Source organism: Callorhinus ursinus, unplaced genomic scaffold (genome assembly GCF_003265705.2).
Source record: "Callorhinus ursinus isolate GAN/ISIS: 27379988/994484 unplaced genomic scaffold, GSC_fseal_2.0 scaffold18, whole genome shotgun sequence".
NCBI classification, from domain to species: domain Eukaryota; kingdom Metazoa; phylum Chordata; class Mammalia; order Carnivora; family Otariidae; genus Callorhinus; species Callorhinus ursinus.
The window spans coordinates 16,014,551-16,034,602 of NW_027397080.1; the positions used below are offsets into that span (position 1 = coordinate 16,014,551).

The 20,052-nt window shown below is 43.3% G+C and overlaps 1 protein-coding gene and 1 long non-coding RNA gene across 5 annotated transcripts in view; both read left to right on the plus strand.

Annotated features, from left to right (window-relative positions):
- The first annotated feature begins 1,064 nt into the window (after positions 1 to 1,064).
- LOC141374434 (uncharacterized) lies at positions 1,065 to 8,961 on the plus strand. The gene is made up of 3 exons (XR_012381322.1): positions 1,065 to 1,326; positions 2,227 to 2,513; positions 4,171 to 8,961. It is a non-coding gene; the product is annotated as an uncharacterized lncRNA (long non-coding RNA).
- Positions 8,962 to 18,151: 9,190 nt separating this feature from the next.
- Positions 18,152 to 20,052, plus strand: part of EYA3 (EYA transcriptional coactivator and phosphatase 3) — a 105,657-nt gene continuing 103,756 nt past the window's right edge. For 3 of the 4 annotated variants that reach the window (XM_073903106.1, XM_025855786.2, XM_025855791.2), the window contains exon 1: positions 18,152 to 18,284. The gene's annotated coding sequence lies outside the window, so the exon portion shown is untranslated. The remainder of the gene's footprint in view (positions 18,285 to 20,052) is intronic. The other variant, XM_025855792.2, reaches the window with a different exon arrangement.

Below are 20,052 nucleotides of genomic sequence, written 5' to 3' on the forward strand. Positions count from 1 at the left end.
ATGTGCACTCTCTTTCTCTCTCTCTGTCTCTCAAATAAATAAATAAAATCTTAAAAAAAAAAAAAAGAGTGACATGCTCCACTGACTGAGCCACCCAGTCACCTCCAAAGACATCCTTAAGTTGGTCTCCAGCCATCTCCCCTTAATTCCTGTGATGTTGGCAAAGGATAGCATGGCTGTGGGGTGACAACTTCTGGGTGGCCCAAGGAACAGTGTTTCTCACAGTTAGTCTTGCTCTTCTGGTGCTATTTTTTCTCACAGACCCTCTCAGACACTTCTGGACACATTCCTGATTCCTGCGTTCATCTGAGTATCACTAGCACTTAGCAGATTCCACTGAGGTTTGGGGGAAACAGGACAAGTTCAGCACAGTATGGACACCAACTTAAAATGATCTAGAAGACATCACTGTCCTAAAATTTCATGGGCCATTACTGCCAAGAGGAATTTCTTTCTGGCTGTATCCCTCTTTGGGAATCAGCTCACTACATGTCCTCCAGCCTTTCCCTAGCTCCATTCCAGTTTCATGCAGTCTACTCCAAAACCTCTCATACTCCATAACACAAAGGATTTTCTCCTCTGGACCAGACCCCAGGCTAAAGGTCAGGCTGAAGCTGACCCACTGAATACTCATTAACATGCCCTTCAAAACAAAGGACAAAGTACACTTGAAAATTAAGGGTGTTTTTCCCTAACAAAATTAAATTCTTGGGGTGGGGTCCCTTTCCCACCTGCTTTGGGGAAGCTCAAGAGAATATTATAAAACATAATTCTCCTGTCTCGAACTTCCAGGGACTGTGGGGATTTCCCCCCCCCCTTCTAGCTACACCATAGCTAGTGGCCCCTGTGTAAATATATATTTTTAATAACAATTTTATTTGAGATATAAGTCACATATCACAAAACTTACCATTTTAAAGCACACGACTCGGTGGTTTTTAGGATATTCATTCACAAGGTTGTGCAACCATAGCTGCTGTCTAATTCTGGAACATTTTCATCATCCCCAAAAGAAAGTCGCTACCCATCAGTAGTCACTTCCTATTTCTTTCTCCTCCAGCTCCTAGTGGTGACTTTACAACTGATCTTAAGGGCAAACATTTAGTCTTTGATTATTAAGTGTGATGTTAGTGTGGGTTTTCTGTAGATGCCCCTTTATCAGGCTGAGAGAGTTCCCCTCTACTCTTATTTGTTGAGGGTTTTTATCATGAAAGGGCGTTGGATTCTGTCAAATGCTTTTTATCATCTACAGGCGTACCTCAGAGATACTGTGGCTTTGGTTCCAGACCATTGCAATAAAGCAAATATCGCAATACAGTGAGTCAAGTGAGTTTTGGGGTTTCCCGGTGTGTGTAACAGTTATGTTCATGCTGTATTGGAGTCTGTTATGTGTGTGATAGCGTTATGTCTAAAAAAACCCGTACAGACCTCAATTAAAAAATACTTTATTGTTAAAAGATGCTAACCAACAGCTGAGCTTTCAGTGAGTCATATTTATATAATGAATATAATAATAAGGACCAAGTTTGAAATCCCGAATTACCAGAATGTGACACAGAGACATGAAGTGAGCAAATGCTGTTGGAAAAACAGTGTCGACAGACTTGCTTGACATGGGGTTGCCGCAAACCTTCAATTTATCTGTGAAGTGCAGTGAAGCCAAGAGCAATAAAACAGAATAAGCCTGATTTGAGACTATCATATTTAATATGGCATATTCCACTGAGTGCTGTGTAAATATTACCGTGATGTTTTAAACACACTCCAGATTGCTGTGTTAAATCATCATCTTGGTTTATAAGCTCAGGTGGGCCTCATTTTAAGGAAGTTCGATAGATGACAAACCAGACTTATACAACTATAGGCTTGGTTACTTAGGTGAACAGATTTTTTTTTTCTCCCTCTGCAAAGCTTTCCTAAAGGAGAAAATTCATTGTGAGCATGCAAAAATGAGATGCTTAGGCTTTTTAGGAACTATCTGTAGTATCAATTCCTCTGAGTCTGAAAAAAGCTACAGTATGCATGATGATGAGTTGTCTTGGTTGGTGGCCTAACTGGTCACCATATAAAATGGGCCTCACTGCAAAGTCTAAACCCTCCTCAGGGATCCTGGAAGTCACCAAGGCAGGGGTGGAATTGATCACTGGCCTCTTGGAGGCAGGAGTCTCCTCTTTTTATTTTATTTTGTTTTACCTTATTTTATTTTATTTTTATTTCTCTTGGCAGGAAAATAGAATGAGGTTTGAATAGAAATAATGGTCCATAAGAGTCCACCTGCTCCCTCCTATTATTATTATTATTTAATTCTCTCTTCTGGAACTTTCTGCCTCAAGAGGAGAAGTGGCTGCAGCGGGTCTCACTCCAGAGGAGTTGTGCATTCAGCTTAGCCAATTACCACCTTGAGGACATCTATTTTTGTGTGTCCACCATTCTTTCCTTTGGAGGAACTTCCATCCACCCCATGTGATGCTTGCAGGGCTGCCAGTCACAGGACTCTACCTCCCTGACCACAGGTATGACTCAACTTTAAGTCAACTAGACTTTCTCAGGGCTTTTGAAGCTTGAGTGGAGACATGCAGGGATGAAAGTTAGTTGGAGGTGAGTCATTTGATGTGTTTACTCTAAAGCACTGGTTCTCATATGTGGTCCCTGGACCAAAAGCATCAGCATCTGGGAACTTGTTAGAAATGCACATTCCCGGGCCCTACACCATACCTCCTGAATCAGAAATTCTAGGGTAGGCCCCAGCAGTCTGTGTTGTTTTGTTCTAAGTTTATTGATTTTTTTTTTTCTAGTAATCTCTATGCTCAATGTGGGGCCCAGTTTGTAACACTAGGGGATCAATCACGATTTTCTAAGCAAATCATGAAATTGCCATTTCTAGTGTCCCCAAACTCCCAAGCCGGGAGTGTCCCTGTGACTCAACCAAAGAGAGTGTTAGGGAAATCTAGTGCGGGACTTCTGGGAATGCTCTTGCTTTCCTAGTAAAGAGCCAGGACTGGAGCCTCCCCTTACTTGTTCTTCCTACTTTGGAATGTGGGCGTGCTGCCTGGAGCTGGGCAGCCATTTTATGACTGCAGGGGCGGGGCAAGCATGAAGGGGAATGCTGGCAAACTGCAGTGAGGTTGAGCCAGAGAGAACCAAGGCCAGAGGCTGCCTGCCTTCAGACTTGCTGTTACATGGGCACAACCCAAACCAAAAACACCTGTTTGTTGAAGCAGTTTAATAACTGGCTTATCTTCAAAGGTTCATGGCCATTCGAAATCCTTCCAGACTTTTTCTATGTGTGTATTTACTTTGTAAAGGTATAAAATACATACACTGCTTTGCAACAACCTGCTTTCCAGATGTACAGTCAATAATGTGCAATAGTGTACAACATTAAAATCACGGGCAATATCATAAGCATCCTTCCCTGACACGTCTTCTTGCTTAACACTTTTCATTTTGATGACTGCAAAATATCCACTGTATGACCGTAGCATCATGTATTTACTCAGTTTTTTATCATTGGACATTCAGGTAGTTTACAGGTTGGTTTCTTTTTCTTTTCTTTTCTTTCTTTCTTTCTTTCTTTTTTTTTTTTTAAGGGGGGGAGTTTTGCTCTTATAAACAATTCCATAGAACATCCTCGAAACTAACTTGTAAACTTCTGGACATATCCTTGTAATGACATTCCTGATTATTTCCTTAACTTCCTAGAAATGAAATGATGGGGTAAATAAGGTAGTAAATAACATGCTCTCTTAAGTAAAATGATACACTTGCCTTTGGTTCTGTTTCTGCTACTGTGAGTAACCAGCCATTCATTTATTCATTATCCATTCACGTAAGAAGCCCACAAGGCTGTGCTAAGCACCCAGGGGCACTAAATGGTGAGTCAAATGTGGTCCCTGTCTTCAAGGAGCTCCTGATGAAATGGCGGAGACAGGCAGGACAACAGGCATGACACAGTGGACTGGAAGGAGTAACAATTGTGGTAGGCAGCTTCTGACAGAGTTCCAAATGATCCCCACCTCCTGGTATTCATGCCCATGTAATTCCCTGCCTATGGGAATGGGCTGAACCCAGTGAGTTGCTTCTGGTGACAAAAGTGTGACAAAAATGTGACATAGTTGCTTCTAGTGACAAAAATGTGGCAAAGATGATGAATGTCACTTCTGTGATTAGGTTACGAAGGACTGTGACATCCACCTTGCCAGCACTCTGTCTTGGCCTTCTCATTTGCTTGCTCTGATGAAGCCAGCCTTCGTGCTTGCTTGACGGAGAGGCCCATGTGGCAGGGAACCGAGGGAGGCTTCTGGCCATCTTGAGGAACTGAGGCCTCAGTCCAGCAGCCTGTGAGGGACTGAAGCCTGCTGACAGTCACATGGGCTAGGAAACAGTTCTTTCCTAGTTGAGCCTGAAGATGACCGAGGACTCAGCTAAACCATGCCGGACGTCTGGATCCACAGAAACTATGGGATAAGGAATGCATGTGGTTTTAAGCCAGTCCATTTTGGAGAAATGTGTCATGCAGCAATGGATAACTCCTACACGAGGGGAGTGGTACAAACAAGCCCAGTGTGAGAGAGGTGTACACGTGAGCGTGGGGCACCCATCTGCTGTGGCGGGAAGGGTCGCCTCTGGTAGGATGTCCGAGAACAGCGCAGGCTTGCGTTGCAATTGGCAGGCTAAGAAGGCATTCGTTTGGGGAAGAAGGAAGAGAAGGCATTTCCAGGCAAAGTTTGCAGAACAGTGGAGCTTTGTGTCCATTTCCCAAACCTGTTACCAGCTCACTTGTCACAGCCTTGATGAAAGGCAAAATTTTAATTCCAGTAGAGTTCATACAGTGTTGTGTTAGTTTCATGTGTACAATATAGTGATTCAACAATTCTATACATGACTCGGTGCTCATCAGGATAAGTGTCCTCTTAATCCCGTTCCCCTATTTTATCCATCCCTCCACCCACCTCCCCTCTGCTAACCATCTGTTTTTTAGATTAGAGGTGAATATACTGTGGAATCACCAGAGCTTAAGTTTCAGGGTACCTCACCTGCTCATAACCCTTCCAAAGCCCAGGAAGGGCCCAGGGAGTTTTGTATTCTTTTTCTTAAAGAGGTCTCATCCCTTCTGGCCTCTGTCTCAATGGATCTGCCAAGACCTTTTCGCTATCCCTCATTCAGCCCTACATCTACAGCATAGACTCACCATTTTTTTTCTTTTTGTATTTTATTTGGCTCTATTTCTTTGAAAATTGTTTCTTAGCAGCCAAGCCTTCCCATCCTGCCTTCACTTCCTTAAACCAACAGCCCTATTCTCGAACTCTTTAATCATCTTGACTGCCGCTTTTGACATTTCTCAGTTTTCTTTTTCAATAGTGGTGTCCAGAACGGATGTGTTTTTCTAAGTAGCAAATCTGGCTCCTGACCAAATGGCATCTGAGCAGGAGCTGACTAAACCCCAGGGATAGACTCTCTGCCCTGTTTTGTCCCACCCCAACTTCAGAACGACAAAGTTTTGGAGAAATAAAAGAGAGGGTATCTAGAAAGAAGGTAGAAGGGTCAACAGGAGAGGGGGAGCCTTGTTATTTCCTTAAAGGTGGGACCTCTTTGTTAGGATGCTGATGGCCATATTTCAAGATGGTGATGGTTTCCCAGAGGGAAGGAAACTGACACTATCCATCCCTACTCTGCCTCAGGAACCTGGACTTTCTCGCCATTACCTCATGGAATTTTCACCACATCTCTTCAGGTTAAAAGCAAGACTCCCCATTGTATAGCTAAAGAAACTGAAGTTCAGAGGTGAGAGACAGTGAACATGTAGGTCCAGGCCCAGCTGACTTGAGAGCCCATGCCCTAGCCCCACCTCAGGACGCCCCATCCTTTACTGGTTCTCTTAGGGGGCATATCACCTACATTGAAGTTCTAGATGAAAATTGGTGGGCATTGCAGCAAACTTCCACCTGGAAATAACTTTTATAAATGAAAACTTCAAGTAGGCTAAAGTCTTGTTTGTGGAAAATATGTCTAAATGAAGAAGACACACCAGTGCTCTGAGACCCATCCTAGGGTTGGGATTCACTTCTAGAGAGAAAAAAAAAATGGCAAGAGAAAGCAGGAGATCTAAGCCCCAAACTAGAAAATTGGGATTGAGAGGCATGGGGTTAACAATGAAAGCCATGAAAATAGCAAGCACTATTTACCAAGTGCTTACAAAGGACCGAATGCTTTCTATCTTTAGTGCATCTTAATCTCACAACACGTCACCTAAAAAGGTAGGATTAGCATTCTTACTTTAAAATGGGAGCCTGAAGATGAAGAAATTACACACAGGGAGGCAGTAGTGATGCAGAACTTGAACCTAGGTGTGTCTGGCTCCAAAGCCATTGCTTTTAACCATTGGGCTTTACTAATTCCAGGAGAATAGGGGTGGGAGAAGTCTAGTTCCTGTGAATGAAGTTAACCCAGCAGAGTGGGGGGTTGCAAGTGCCATAACTTGAGAGGTATGGTTTTGGGGTGGCTAGGGCTCCCCCAGACCCGGTTCTCCGGGGCAGAAGAGGTGACTCAGGAGACTTGGGAGCGAGCAGTTAAACGCCGTGGAAGAAGCTCTTGGGGACGAGAGTGAGTGGAGAGAGGCAGAGTCTGTCACATCCATTGACTTCTCTCCAGATTGCCTCAGGAATTTGATGGGTAGGGGCTTAGGCCTCAGGGATGCTGCTATGAGGCTGGACCAGGAAGCTGGAGTTCCCTGGCCCTCCAGGTGCTACTGCCCCAGAGCGCTGGAGCCTCACACCTGTGTTGGGATCCTGCCCTTCCTCCTCCTGGGACTTTGGCTTAGTGACTTAACAACCTTAAGCCCCAGTTGTCTGTAAAGTGGGGATAATCAGAGTATATATTGTCAAATAATAAATGATAATTGGGTCGTTGGGAGAATTCAGTGAGGTGATGGATACGAAGGACTAACCCAATGCCTGGGATCCTGAACTTTTGGTAAATGGCAGCCATATTACTATGAGATCTCATCCTCTGTGGAGCAGGTAAGGCTTTTCCTACTTTCCACTTATTTTCACTCTCATTGCCTACTTTGGTAGGTGAGACTGTAGTTCAATGAGGGAGTAAATTTAATGCCTCTTTCCTTTTTCCTTTGTTCACACCCTGAAAGCTTTTTATTGGTTTTATGGTTCACAGCTCATTTCACAATTGTGATTTGTCTCTTGCCTGGAAGATTTTCTTTTTAAAGATTTATTTATTTACTTGAGAGAGAGAGAGCATGAGCAGGGGAGAGGGGCAGTAGGAGAGGGAGAAGCAGACTCCCTGCTGAGCAGGGAGCCCGATGTGGGACTTGATCCCAGGACCCTGGGATCACGACCTGAGCTGAAGGCAGATGCTTAACCATCTGAGCCACCCAGGCACCCTTGCCTGGAAGATTTTAACTGTCATATAAAAGCAAGAGATTTTTCATGTCAGGAATTTTCTCTATACCACTTTCTTTAAAAAAAATTTTTTTTAATTTTAAGTAATCTCTACACCCAACATGAGGCTCGAACTCACAACCCTGAGATCAAGAGTCGCATGCTCTACCAACTGAACGAGCCAGGCGCCCCATATGTCTCTTGTAGACAAAACACTGGATAGCTATGGTTCATTGGTTAAAAACATCAGTGACTAATTCTGGTCATAATGACAACAACAACAACAACAACAACAAAAACAAAAATATGTTATTGGGAAGATATGGAATAGCTCACTGAAGAGAAGCCTGGCAGTCAAGCCTCAGCAAAAGCATACAGGGTAGCTCCAGGGATCTAGGTAGTAGGAAGTGATGAGCAGTTTCTCCAGAAACTATCAGATGTACTTTGTGTTGATCTACCCAAGGTTAAATTCTTCCAAGAGACTGTTTGATTGACCTGAGTTGTGTTGTGTACCTACACCCTTGTTCAGGGAAGGAGAGGGCACCTTGATTGAAATTCATAGTAAGTGAGCAGACACCGGGGGAGAGTAATTCTCGGAAGGTAGGTGGAAATGCTGTTACTGGAAGAGTGGTGTGAACACTGGGTGGACACAAATAACAGATGTCCTCTGCAAATACTATTCTGTCTTGAAATATCAAGATTCAGAATTTTTCAAGTGTTCTCAAATATGCAGAATTGTTGAAAGAATAAAACAATGAACACTTATATGTCCATCCAAATTCCACAATGCTAATATTTTGCTACATTTGCTTTAATTTTGCTCTGCATTTTTTAAATTTGGGGAGCTATTTGACAAGTGCAAACATTATGGCCCTTTACCCTTTAAATACTTCATGTATCTCCCGAGGATAACACTACTCTCCTATGTAAATGCAATACCATTACCACACCTAAAAAAGTCAATAAATATTCTATAATATCTTACAGAAATTTCATGTTCAAATTTCCTCAATTGACATAAGAATGCATTTTATAGATTTTTTTTCAAATTAAAGGTCAAATCAAAGTTCACTCGTCGCACTTGGTTGCTGGGTCTCTTTATTCTTTTTTTTTTAAGATTTATTTATTATTTGAGAGAGACTGGGGGCAGAGGGAACAGGCAGAGGGAGAGGGAGAGAGGGAATCCCAAGCAGACTCCCCACCGAGCCCAGAGCCCAATGTGGGGCTCAATCTCAAGACTCTGAGGTCATGACCTGAGCTGAGATCAAGAGTCCGATGCTTAATCGACTGAGCCAGCCAGGCTCCCCTGATTTAGCCTTTTTTAAGTGTACAAGTCAGTGGCTTTGCATACACCATCAGTACTATCTATTTTCAGAAGTTTTGCATCATCCCAAACAGAAACTCTGTACTAATAAACAGTAACTCCCTATTTCTCCATCCCCCAACTTCTAGTAACCTCTGTTCCACTTTCTGTCTCTATGTATTTGCCTATTCTAGGTAATTCATCAAGTGGGATCATACAATATTTGTCCTTTTGTGTTTGGCTTATTTCAGTTGGTGTAATGTTTTCAAGGTTCATCCATGTTGTAGCATGTATCAAAATTTTATTCTCTATGTTGCTTTTTTATTTTTTATTTTTTAAAGATTTATGTATTTATTTTTTGGGGTGGGGAGGACAGAGAGAGAGGGAGAGAGAATCTGAAGCAGACTCTACTTCCCGCGGAAGGCTGGATCTCATGATGCTGAGATCACAACCTGAACAGAAACCAAAAGTTGGATGCCTAACTGTCCCACCCAAGTGCCCTTCTGCATTGCTTTTTAAAATTAATCTGTCAGTGTATTTGCCTTGACAGCACATATACTAATTTCAGTCTATTAGAGTCTTCTATTTATTTTCTTAGAACTTTTTTCACATAAAGGAATGTATTTGGATGTATTAATTGAATTGAAGAGAATCTGCCCAGACTTTTTTTGATGATTTTATTTATTTATTTTAGAAAGAGAGCGAGTGAGCACATGTGCAAGTGGGGGGAAGGGATGGAGGGAGAGGGAGAGAGAGAGAACCTCAAGCAGACTCCCCGCTGAGTGAGGAGACCAACGCAGGGCTCAATTTCTTAACCCTGAGATCATGACCTGAGCTGAAATGAAGAATCAGATGCTTAACCAACCGAGCCACCCAGACACCCCTGCCCAGACTTTTATACTGGTCAAGTTAATTAGATCTAACTCAACAAGGTCATAATCAGTGGCTTAATTTATCACTAAACTAGCGGGAGCCTGGGTGGCTCAGTTGGTTGAGCATCCAAGTCTTGGTTTCAGCTCAGGTCATAGTGGCAGGGTTGTGGGATTGAGCTCCTTGCTCAGCGTGGAGTCTGCTTGGGATTCTTTCGCCCTTCCTCTCCCTCCCCCTCTGCTCCTCCCTGCGAGCACTCTCTCTCTCTCTCTCAAATAAATAAATATTTTTTTAAAAAAGAAAAAAATTATCATTAAACGGGAATAAAATTAACCTTCCTTAACGAACATAGTTTACAACTTTAAGTGAATAACCACTGTTTTCTTTTTTAGAGAGAGAGAGAGAGAGCATGAGCAAGGGGTGAGGGGCAGAGGGTGAGGGAGAGAGGGAATCCCAAGCAGGCTCCATGCTCAGCAAGGAGCCCGATGCTGGGCTCAATCCCACGACCCTGAGATCATGACCTGAGCCCAAAGCAAGAGTCTGATGCTTAACCAACTGTGATATCCAGGCAACCCCTTTCTTAGCTTTCTTTTTTTTTTTTTAAGATTTTATTTATTTATTTAACAGAAAGAGAGCGAGAGAGGGAACACAAGCAGGAGGAGTGGGAGAGGGAGAAGCAGGCTTCCCGCTGAGCAGGGAGCCCGATGCGGGGCTCGATCCCAGGACCCCGGGATCATGACCTGAGCCGAAGGCAGACACTTCACGACTGAGCCACCCAGGCGCCCCCCACTTCTTAGCTTTCTAAACAGAGGTGAATAGATAACCCAGTGCTTGGCATTCTCCAAAGCTACTTGGATTAATGGCGTCTCACCTTCTCAAGTTTCCTTATAAAGATCAGGATTTTAGGGTCTATTACAATTTTTTTTTCTGTATTTCTAAACTCATGAAAGCTTCATAGCATAGCTTCTATATCTTCATTCTTTTCTGATTTTTAATCATTTATATAGGTATGTATCTGCATAATTCCAAGCACTCTACATATTTTTAATTCTTATACAACTCTATGAGAGAAGGACTTTTTCCCTCCTCTTCCTCCTTCTCCTCCTTCTTTGATAGCTTTTTAAAATCTCCATTTTACAGGTGTGAAATATGAGGTGCTGAGAGGTTATGTGACCCATGTGATGTCATACAACTCTCAGTGGGAGAGCCAGCAAATTCTGGGAGAAAAGACACAACTTCTCTAAAGAGGCCTTGTTCTTTTTTTTTTTATGTTATGTTCATCACCACACATTATATCATTAGGTTTTTTTTAAATTTTTTTTATTGTTATGTTCATCACCATACATTGCATCATTAGTTCTTGACGTCGTGTTCCACGACTCATTGTTCGTGCATAACACCCAGTGCTCCACGCAGAACGTGCCCTCCTTAAGACCCATCACCGGGCTGACCCGTTCCCCCACCCCCTCCCCTCTAGAACCCTCAGTTTGTTTGTCAGAGTCCATCGTCTCTCACGGTTCGTCTCCCCCTCCGATTTCCCGGCCTTGTTCTTAATCTCTACACATTCTCACTTTAGGAAAAAAGAAACAAACAGAAACAAAACAACCCCAGCAAACTTGTCTGATATGTATAACATAGAAATGAATGGTCTCCTTCATCCTTATCCGTAAGAATTATCCATTGCTGTTTATGTTTTAATTTTAAATCTAAGAGAGTACAAATACACAGATAACAGCATTCTTGGGGGACACAGACATAATTAAAAACAAATATTAATCTATTATCTAGTTGGCAGAAAACTTCCAAGAGGCTTCAGTCTGACCCATCTCTAGATTGGAATGGGGGATGGAGAAGGCTGTAATTGGACCGGGATAAGGGCAGAAGATGACTCAGCTTAGTTGTGGGCAACTGGCCAAGAGGGGAACCCAGGGTGGGAACAGGAGGTCGAAGTGGGTCAGACTAATGCTAAATACGGTGAAAGCAGGGGCAGAAACCAGGTATTCTTAATCCCATTTTATAGCTGGAAAGCACACTGCTGCGGGAGGAGGGGAGGGACCCAGCAGAGGAGGGACTCTGCCTCTGAAGGGTTCCTACTGAGATGGTGCCCCAGGGCCCTCCACTGGGGGTCCTGCAACAACTGCGCTTTCTAAGCTTCCAGTGATTCCTGGGACTGGTCATATTCACCCAGGTCCTGGAAGGCTGTAGAACTGTCTGGAACTCCAGGCTGTCTGGGAGGAGTTAAAGGCAAGGACATCAGGTGCTCAGATATCCACTAGAGGGACTCTACTATAGTCATCAGGTGAGTACGGAAAGGTCTACCTAGAAGGCAGAGATAGTAGGAACTGAGCATTTTTTATTTTAATATTATACTTTCTCAGGTTTCCCCATAGGAAAGAAATCATTCTAGGTGTTTAAAGCAGAAAGCAATTATTTTAGGAAAATAGATGTTTAGAAAACCGTTGGCAAACCTGAAGGAGAGAGCATCAGGAGGCCAACCGGGGGATTATTGATCTCAAGAACATACCTCTCTAAGGTTCAGGAGTCAGAAAGCTATGACCGGGGAACTGCCTTCCTGGTCTCTGTTGCTACAACTACCTTTCTAACTCATGGAACTGGAGATGGAGACTGAAATACTGACACAGAAAAACCCCACATCTCCAGTGATAATCCTATTGACCAGTAGAAACAACCAAAGTGCAGGAAAATGGCCTCTTTCTCCTTTCTCTTGTAAATCTGACCCAAGTGCCTCTAGTTGGCAATACCTAGTTTTCCTCCAGAACCCTAGCTGTCAGGGAGCCTGAGAAGTGCCATCTTTAACCTTCCCGCTTCTGCAGTATAGGAAGGCTCACTAGAAAGAAGTGGGAATGGATATTGAGCCCCAGCTGAACATATGCAACACACAACATTTCTGACCACAGATTGTTTAGAATGTGAGCTCCACAAGGGCAGGAGTTTGATCTGATTTGTTTTCTGCTGTGTCCTCAGAGCCTAGAATATTACAAAGTAGCTGCAAAATAAATAGGTAGCTACACATCAAAATGAATGTTTACCCAGGAGCTCTTCCGGTGAACATCAGGCAGACTACAGTAGAGGCAATAGGTCTAAGTTACTCTCACAATGACTGGGTCTATCTGGATGACCTCTATGGCTGCTTTGACCAATAGACTAGAATGGAAGTGTTCCTGTGTCAGCATAATACTCTCTAGCTCCATCCATGTCATTGCAAATGGCAAAAATCTCATTCTTTATTGTGGCTGAGTAATATTCCATTGTGTGTGTGTGTGTGTGTGTGTGTGTGTAACATCTTATTTATCCATTCATCAATCTATGGACACATGGGCTGTTTCCATAATTTGTTTATTGTAGATACCGCTGCTATAAACATTGGGGTGCATGTATCCACTTGAATTAGTATTTTTCAATTCTTTGGATAAATACCTAGTAGTGCAATTGCTGGATCGTAGGGTAGTTCTATTTTAGATTGCTTTTTAAAAAATTAATTACTGTGGCAAGGAACACATATAAAATTTACCATCTTAACAATTTTAAGTGTACAGTTTAGTGTAGACTGAACAACAATTCCCCTCTGTCCCTGGTAACCAGTCTTCTACTTTCTATATTAATGAATTTGACTACTTTAGATACTTCCTGTAGGTGGAATCATACAGTATTTGTCCTTTTGTAACTGGCTTATTTCACTTAGCGTAATGCCCTTAAGGTTCATCCCTACTGTTTTTTGTTTCGTTTTTTAAATATTTTTATTTATATATTTTTGTGAGAGAGAGAGGGAGAGAGCGCGTGCGTGCACGTGCATTATATGGGGGGAGGGACAGAGAGAGAAGCAGGCTCCCCGATGAGCAGGAGATGAGCAGGGAGCCCGATGCAGGGCTCGATCCCAGGACCCTGGGATTATGACCTGAGCCGAAGGCAGACACTTAACTGACTGAGCCACCCAGCCACCCAAGATTCATCCCTATTGTAGCATGTGACAGGATTTCCTTTTGAAGGCTCCATAGCATTCTGTTGTACATATATTCCACATCTTGTTTATCCATTCATCTGCTGGTGAACACTTGGGTTGCTTCGACTTCTTTGCTATTGTGACTAATGTTGCTACAAACATGGGTGTGCAACTATCCCTTCGAGACTCTGTTTTCAATTCTTTTGGATATGTACTCAGAAGTGGGATTGCTGGATCATACTGTAATCCTTTTTTATCTCACCAACTATAGATGGCTTTTAGGGGTTCGGCTGTCATATGTATAATAAGATATTGTCTTAAATACAACAGAGAAGTGAACAGACACAAAACCCGGACCATTGTGCTTCAGATATATCAGTCAGGAGAGTTTAAATTGATAACTGTTAACAAAATACTGAATCATACACTCATTATGTTTTTTTAAAAATGGAGATATATAACTTACAGATCTTATTTTTAGATACTTTCAGTGTAATGAGGCTTGTGTTTTGATTTACATTTGGATGTGTTTAGAAAGACCTGACTATAGGGGCATCTGGCTAGCTCAGTTGGAAGAGCATGCAACTCTTGATCTCAGGGTCATGAGTTTGAACCCCACATTGGGTGTAGAGATTACTTAAAAATAAATAAATAAACTTAAAAAAATACCTGGCTATAATATTTTTAGACTATTTTATTGTTTTTTTAAAAAGATTTTATCTATTTACTTGAGAGAGTGAGAAAGAGAGAGAGAGAGAGCACGAGAAGGGGGTGGGGCAGAGGGAGAAGCAGTCTCCCTGCCAAGGGGGGAACCCCATGTGTGGCTGGATCCTGGGACTCTGGGATCATGACCTGAGCCAAGCGCAGATGCTTAACTGACTGAGCCACCCAGGTGCCCCATTTTTAGACTATTTTAATAGCCTTTCTTTTGTATTAAATTTTGAATGAAATATTTGAAATATTTCAAGTCTACAGAAAATAATATAACAAATATCTACTTAAACCCAACTCAAATAAAACCATATTTTTTGGCATATTTCTTTAGATCTGTCCCCAAGAGTAGTGCAGTAGGTCAGGAAAAAAAAACCAACCAATAAACATTTCCACTTCTACTGTCTGTGACAGCAAGTAAAGATTCATGAAATCAGAGAAAAGAAACTAGTAAATAAAATGAATTCATACATGGCTACATAAGCTCTTCCTGCAGTTTGAGAGAAATCATGGGCTCTGAAGTCACATAGACCTGGGTTCAAGCCCTGGGTTTGCTTCTTGCCAGTTGTGTGGTCTTGAGCAAGCTCTCTAACCTATTTTTTTTTAAGATTTTGCTTATTTATTTGAGAAAGAGTGCACATAAGCAGTGGTGGGGGAGGGGCAGAGGGAGAGGGAGAAGCAGACTCCCTGCTGAGCAGGGAGCCTGACAGGGGCATGATTCCAGGACCCTGAGATCATGACCCGAGCCGAAGGCAGATACCCAAATGACTGAGCCACCCCAGGCGCCCCTCCTTCACCTATCTTTGCCTCAGTTTTCTCATCTGTAAGATGGAGATAATCATAACACTTCCCAAGTTTGTTGGGATGATCGAAAGAGAAATATGAACACATATTTACTATGTACAGTAAGTGACACAGAGCAAAACTTCAATAAATATTAGTAACTACTTATTTATTGAGCACCTACTATATGCCAATCACTCTTCTAGTACTGAAAATTCAGCAGTGAACAAGAGAGATAAAGATCACTACAGGGGCACCTGGGTGGCTCAGTTGGTTGAGCACCTGCCTTTGGCTCGGGTCATGATCCCAGAGTCCTGGGATTGAGCCCCACATCAGCTCCCTGCTCAGCGGGAAGCCTGCTTCTCCCTCTCCCTCTGCCTGCCACTCCCCCTGTTTGTGCTCTCTCTCTTTCTCTGTCAAATAAATAAATAAAATCTTAAAAAAAAAGACCCCTGTGGAGCTTACTTACTAGTGATGAACAATAAACAAACAAGGTAATTTCAGATAGTGATAGCGACCCTGAGGAAAAAGTATGGGAAGGGGATGCAGGAGCTACTTTGGACAGCAGACAGGAGGCCAGGCGAGGCCTGTGGGAAGGCTTCAGGGGTGCATTTAACTGAGAGTAGCAGAATCAGTCATTGGAAGGTTTGGGGAAGAATGTTGGAGAGAGCAGGAACAGTATGTGCTTAGGCTCTGAGGTAAGAAAGCTTGTGCAGGAAGAAAAGATAGGATGGCTGGAACTGTATATGAGGGGAAGGGAGGCTGGGCATGACATCTGAGAGTTAGGGAGAATGGGTCAAGAAGGGCCTTGTGGACCATAGATTAGAGCTTAGATTTTATTTATTTATTTATTTATTTATTTTTAGATTTTACTCTTAAGGGACTGTGGGGACATTGGAGGGTTTTTATTGTTAGTAGTTACAACACACTTTGCCCTCGGGAGGAATTCGTGTGCTTTTCTGTGGCCCTGTTCTAGAATTATGTACATGTATATGCTTTAGGAATAACGGTTCTGGGAAATAGCACATTGGTTACTCATGGGCTCCCCCTGGTGGAATTGTGGCTCAGCTTGCATGGTTTCAGATGAGCAAAAGCAAAGTAAATGGGCAATTTATCTTTTCGGTCAACAAACATTAATTGGGCACCTACAGTGTGCTAGGCTCTGTTCCGGTGCTGAAATACATCTGTGAAAAAAACACAGACACCTGTGCCCTCCTGGAGCTTACAGTTTGGTGTGTATATGTGGGAGAAAGACATTCAACCAAATTTACCAGCAAATTGTTGGATGGGATAAATGTTATTTGAGAAAAAATAAGTGAAGAATTGGGCTAGGAAGTGCAGAGAGGGTGGTGGTGCTTCAGTTTTAAATACAGTGGCAGGGAAATTCTCATTAAGAGGGTAACATTTGAACAAAGATGTAAAGGAGGTGACAGGGTGAATGATCAGTTATCTGGGGGAAGAGCATTCCAGGCAGAGAGATCAGCAAGCACGAAGGGCCTGAGTTTATGTGCAGGTTTCAGGAATAGCAGGGAGGCCAAAATGTCTTGAGGTGGGGGGGTTAATGGAGAGTAGGAGGTGAGGTTAGTTGCACTTGGGTGGGGGGAAAGAGATGTCACATGTTGAGGGGCTTCTAGACCAGTTTAAGGATTTTTTGTTTTCACTTGAAAATAGTAGTCCAGGGGCGTCTGGGTGGCTCAGTTAAGCGTCTGCCTTCAGCTCAGGTCATGATCTCAGGGTCCTGGGATGGAGCCCCACACCCGGCTCCCTGCTGGGGGTTCGGGGGAGTCTGATTCTCCTTCTCCCTCTGTCCTCTGCTTGTGCTCTCTCTCTTGCTCTTTCTATCTCAAATAAATAAATAAAATCTTAAAAATTAAAAAGAAAATAGGAGTCCATTGGAGAAGGGACATGATCTGCTTAAGGTTTTAACAGAAGCTTGCTGCTGTAATAGATCATGGAAAAGTAAGGGTATAAAAAAGAGCAGTCACACATAGTCTGTGGCTTTTACCAAGAGAAGCAGTGAATGGTCAGATTCTGAACAAATTTTGATGGCAGATTCTGCAGAACTCACTGATGAATTCGACCTGGGGGTGTGAGAGGAGTCAAGGATCTTAGTAAATGACATTACTTAATAAATTGTCATAGGAAGAGATGATCAAAGAATATACAGCCAAAAATGTAGGAAAAATGTATTTTAGGGGTGCCTGGGTGGCTCAGTCAGTTGGGCATCCAACTCTTGATCTCAGCTCAGTCCTGATCTCACCGTGGGGAGTTCAAGCCCCACACTGGGCTCTGCGCTGGGCGTGGTGCCTACTGAAAAAAACGGAAAAACAGAAAAAAAGTATTTTAGAGGTGTCTCAAGCAGTTTAAAAATAGTGTGTAAATTTTCTGGATTTTGTGGTATTTGTTAAGTTTTTAAAATTTGTAGTTTGTGATTTCTTTTTTCACTCCAAGGATTCATTTTTATACCTCATATTGTATTTGTAATTTTGGATTTTTTTTTTTAAACAGGGCCCTCAAATTGAATAAATCTCAAGCCTCCCCAATACACGAATTCAGTCCAGCTCCTTGCCCATATTTGGGTAGTAATTTAAAGTTAGTGAAGCATTAATAAATATTGTTTCTGACAAAATTATCACATAAAATAATGTGCACGAAATAGAAGTCATTGTAAGATTACTACAATATTAGAAATAAACTAATATTGGGGATTAAAACACCACCCTGGCTTCGCCTCCCCACCAGTGTCTTCCAAAACTTCTCACCCATTCTTCCTCCCACAGTTTTTCTAAATCTATCACATACATCCGGCATTTCTTCTCACGATCGCTTTGGGGAGGCAGGCATTACACGAATTTTAAAAGACCTTCTAAAAATATGAATGCTGAAATCTTTATCCGGCTGCTTGTGCATCAGCTGCGCCACCGCCCGCTCGCAGCAAGAACCAGCCTCTCCGCACGCTCTGTCCAGGCTCCCAGCAGGGCGTAACCAGGGGCGGGCGTAACTAGGGGGCGGGGCTCCCGGGATGGCGGAGTGGGCGGGGTCTAGGCCCTTCCTCGCCCCGCCCCGTGAGGCCTGACACATGCGCCCAGAGGCTTCTGGTGGAACGAAGTGTGGATTGTGAGGTGACCCTGGCTGCTGACTTCCGGTTCCTAGGGATGCGCATCCGGGTCACGCTAACGCCGCGGTTTCCTCTATCCGCTTGGTTCTGCTGTGAGTCTGGACCAGTACCCATGTCCTGCTTTGGGGCCTCTGCAGCCTTAGGGTGAGTCCCCGCCGCGACAGGGTCTGAATGCGGCTGGTTGATTGCAGCCTGTAGGGGGACGGGTCAAAAGTTCTGTCCCGGTCCCTGTGGGTGGGGGTTCTATTTGCCTGTCCCTTGTCCCTGTAATGCTTCCCTCACTTTAGCCCTTTCCCTTGCCGGCCTCGCCTTTCACCTCCCCTTAGCCTTGCCTGTCGCCGCGCACCTCTCGCCTGGCTGTTTTCCTCGTCTTCATCCGCGGGTTACAAGCCCCGTTTTCCTGCCTTTTGCCTCAGCGCTTGCCTCACCACTGCCTCTCGCTTTTCCCCTCCTCTCACGTTAGCACCTCCCTGGTATCTCGCCGTTCTTTCCCTTACAGGACTGCCCACCTCCTCATTGTGCTTCCCCTCCTCCACTGCGAAACTGAGACTGTCTTTCTGGGGTCCTAGGTCCCGTCCCCCAACTTCCATCACCTTCGACCCCTGTCCCTTCCTGGGACTAATAGGTGGCATTTGTGCTTCGCCTGGGGCTCTCCCGCCTTTTCTTAGCTAGAGGAGGGCTTAGCCAAAGCCCCAATCTGGGCCGAGTTATCTGTCTTGGGGGAAGTTTTGCCTTGAGGAGTTGTGTTAGACTCAACTTTGGTAACTTCGGTAGTTAGGGAACAACAAAGGCGTTCCCAGTTCTTTGCTGAGCACAGTGTGGGGGGGCTCTCTCTGGAGAGGGCTAACAGGTGGCAGGCACACGGATCTGCTATGGGCTTGTGTGGTCTTGTTAACTGACAGGCCATGAGGACCTCCTGTCATTTTTGTGTTCTCTGTCCCATGAGAATGGATGGGCACAGCTGAGGCAAAAATGCAGATATTCTTGGGACTATCACCTTTGTTTTCTGCATAGGCTTTACTTACAGGACGGTTGCTATGACAAAGGACAGAGTTTCTTGGGAGATTTTTAGCCCCAGATTTGTAAGCTTATTTCCAAAAATTTTAGTGTTACTGAAATGTTTTCTGCTAAGGAGTGCACTATAGTAATTTCAAAGTACAATTTCTTTACTTGAGCTCAGTGTGCATATATATCTTTATCCTTACCTCTTACAAATTGTTTCTTTACTTTTACGGTATTGACAAGTTTTCTGTTTTTCTTCCCGTTTCTTCATAAACCAGCCATTACACTACATTATTACTATTATTACTATTATTCTTTTATTTTTTCTTTACTATTTCCACCTTAGTCTTTTTTTTTTTAAGATTTATTTATTTATTTGAGAGAGAGAGAGGGAACAGGAGCAGGAAGAGCAGAGGGAGGGGGGAGAGAGAATCTCAAGCAGACTCCCCGCTGAGACTGGAGCCTGATGCCGCTGGATCTCACGACCCTGAGATCACCACCTGAGCCTAAACCAAGAGTCCCGACACTTAGCTGACTGTGCCACCCAGGTGCCCCTCCACCTTAGTCTTAAAACCACCTCTTTCTCACTTGAGACTTAGGTTTCTCTTAAATTTCTTAAATTTCTCTAATGGCTCTTAGTCACCTCTAAGATGAAGAGATTGGATTTAATAGTGGTTAGTATCGGGTTTCTCAAATTTTGTGATCTGAGGTATATTTTGAGACAGGGTTGGATAATTTTTATTTTTGTTTTTCTGATGTTTATGGTGGTGTCTAGCATTTTATTGCAATTTTTTTTTGTCTGAGCAGCTTCTGAAATACAAATCGTGCTCTGAAATTTAGTACTTAAGTGAACAGAATAAATACAGCTTTGTGTCTGCTTCACTTTTGACTGGTGAGTTACAGAAAAGTT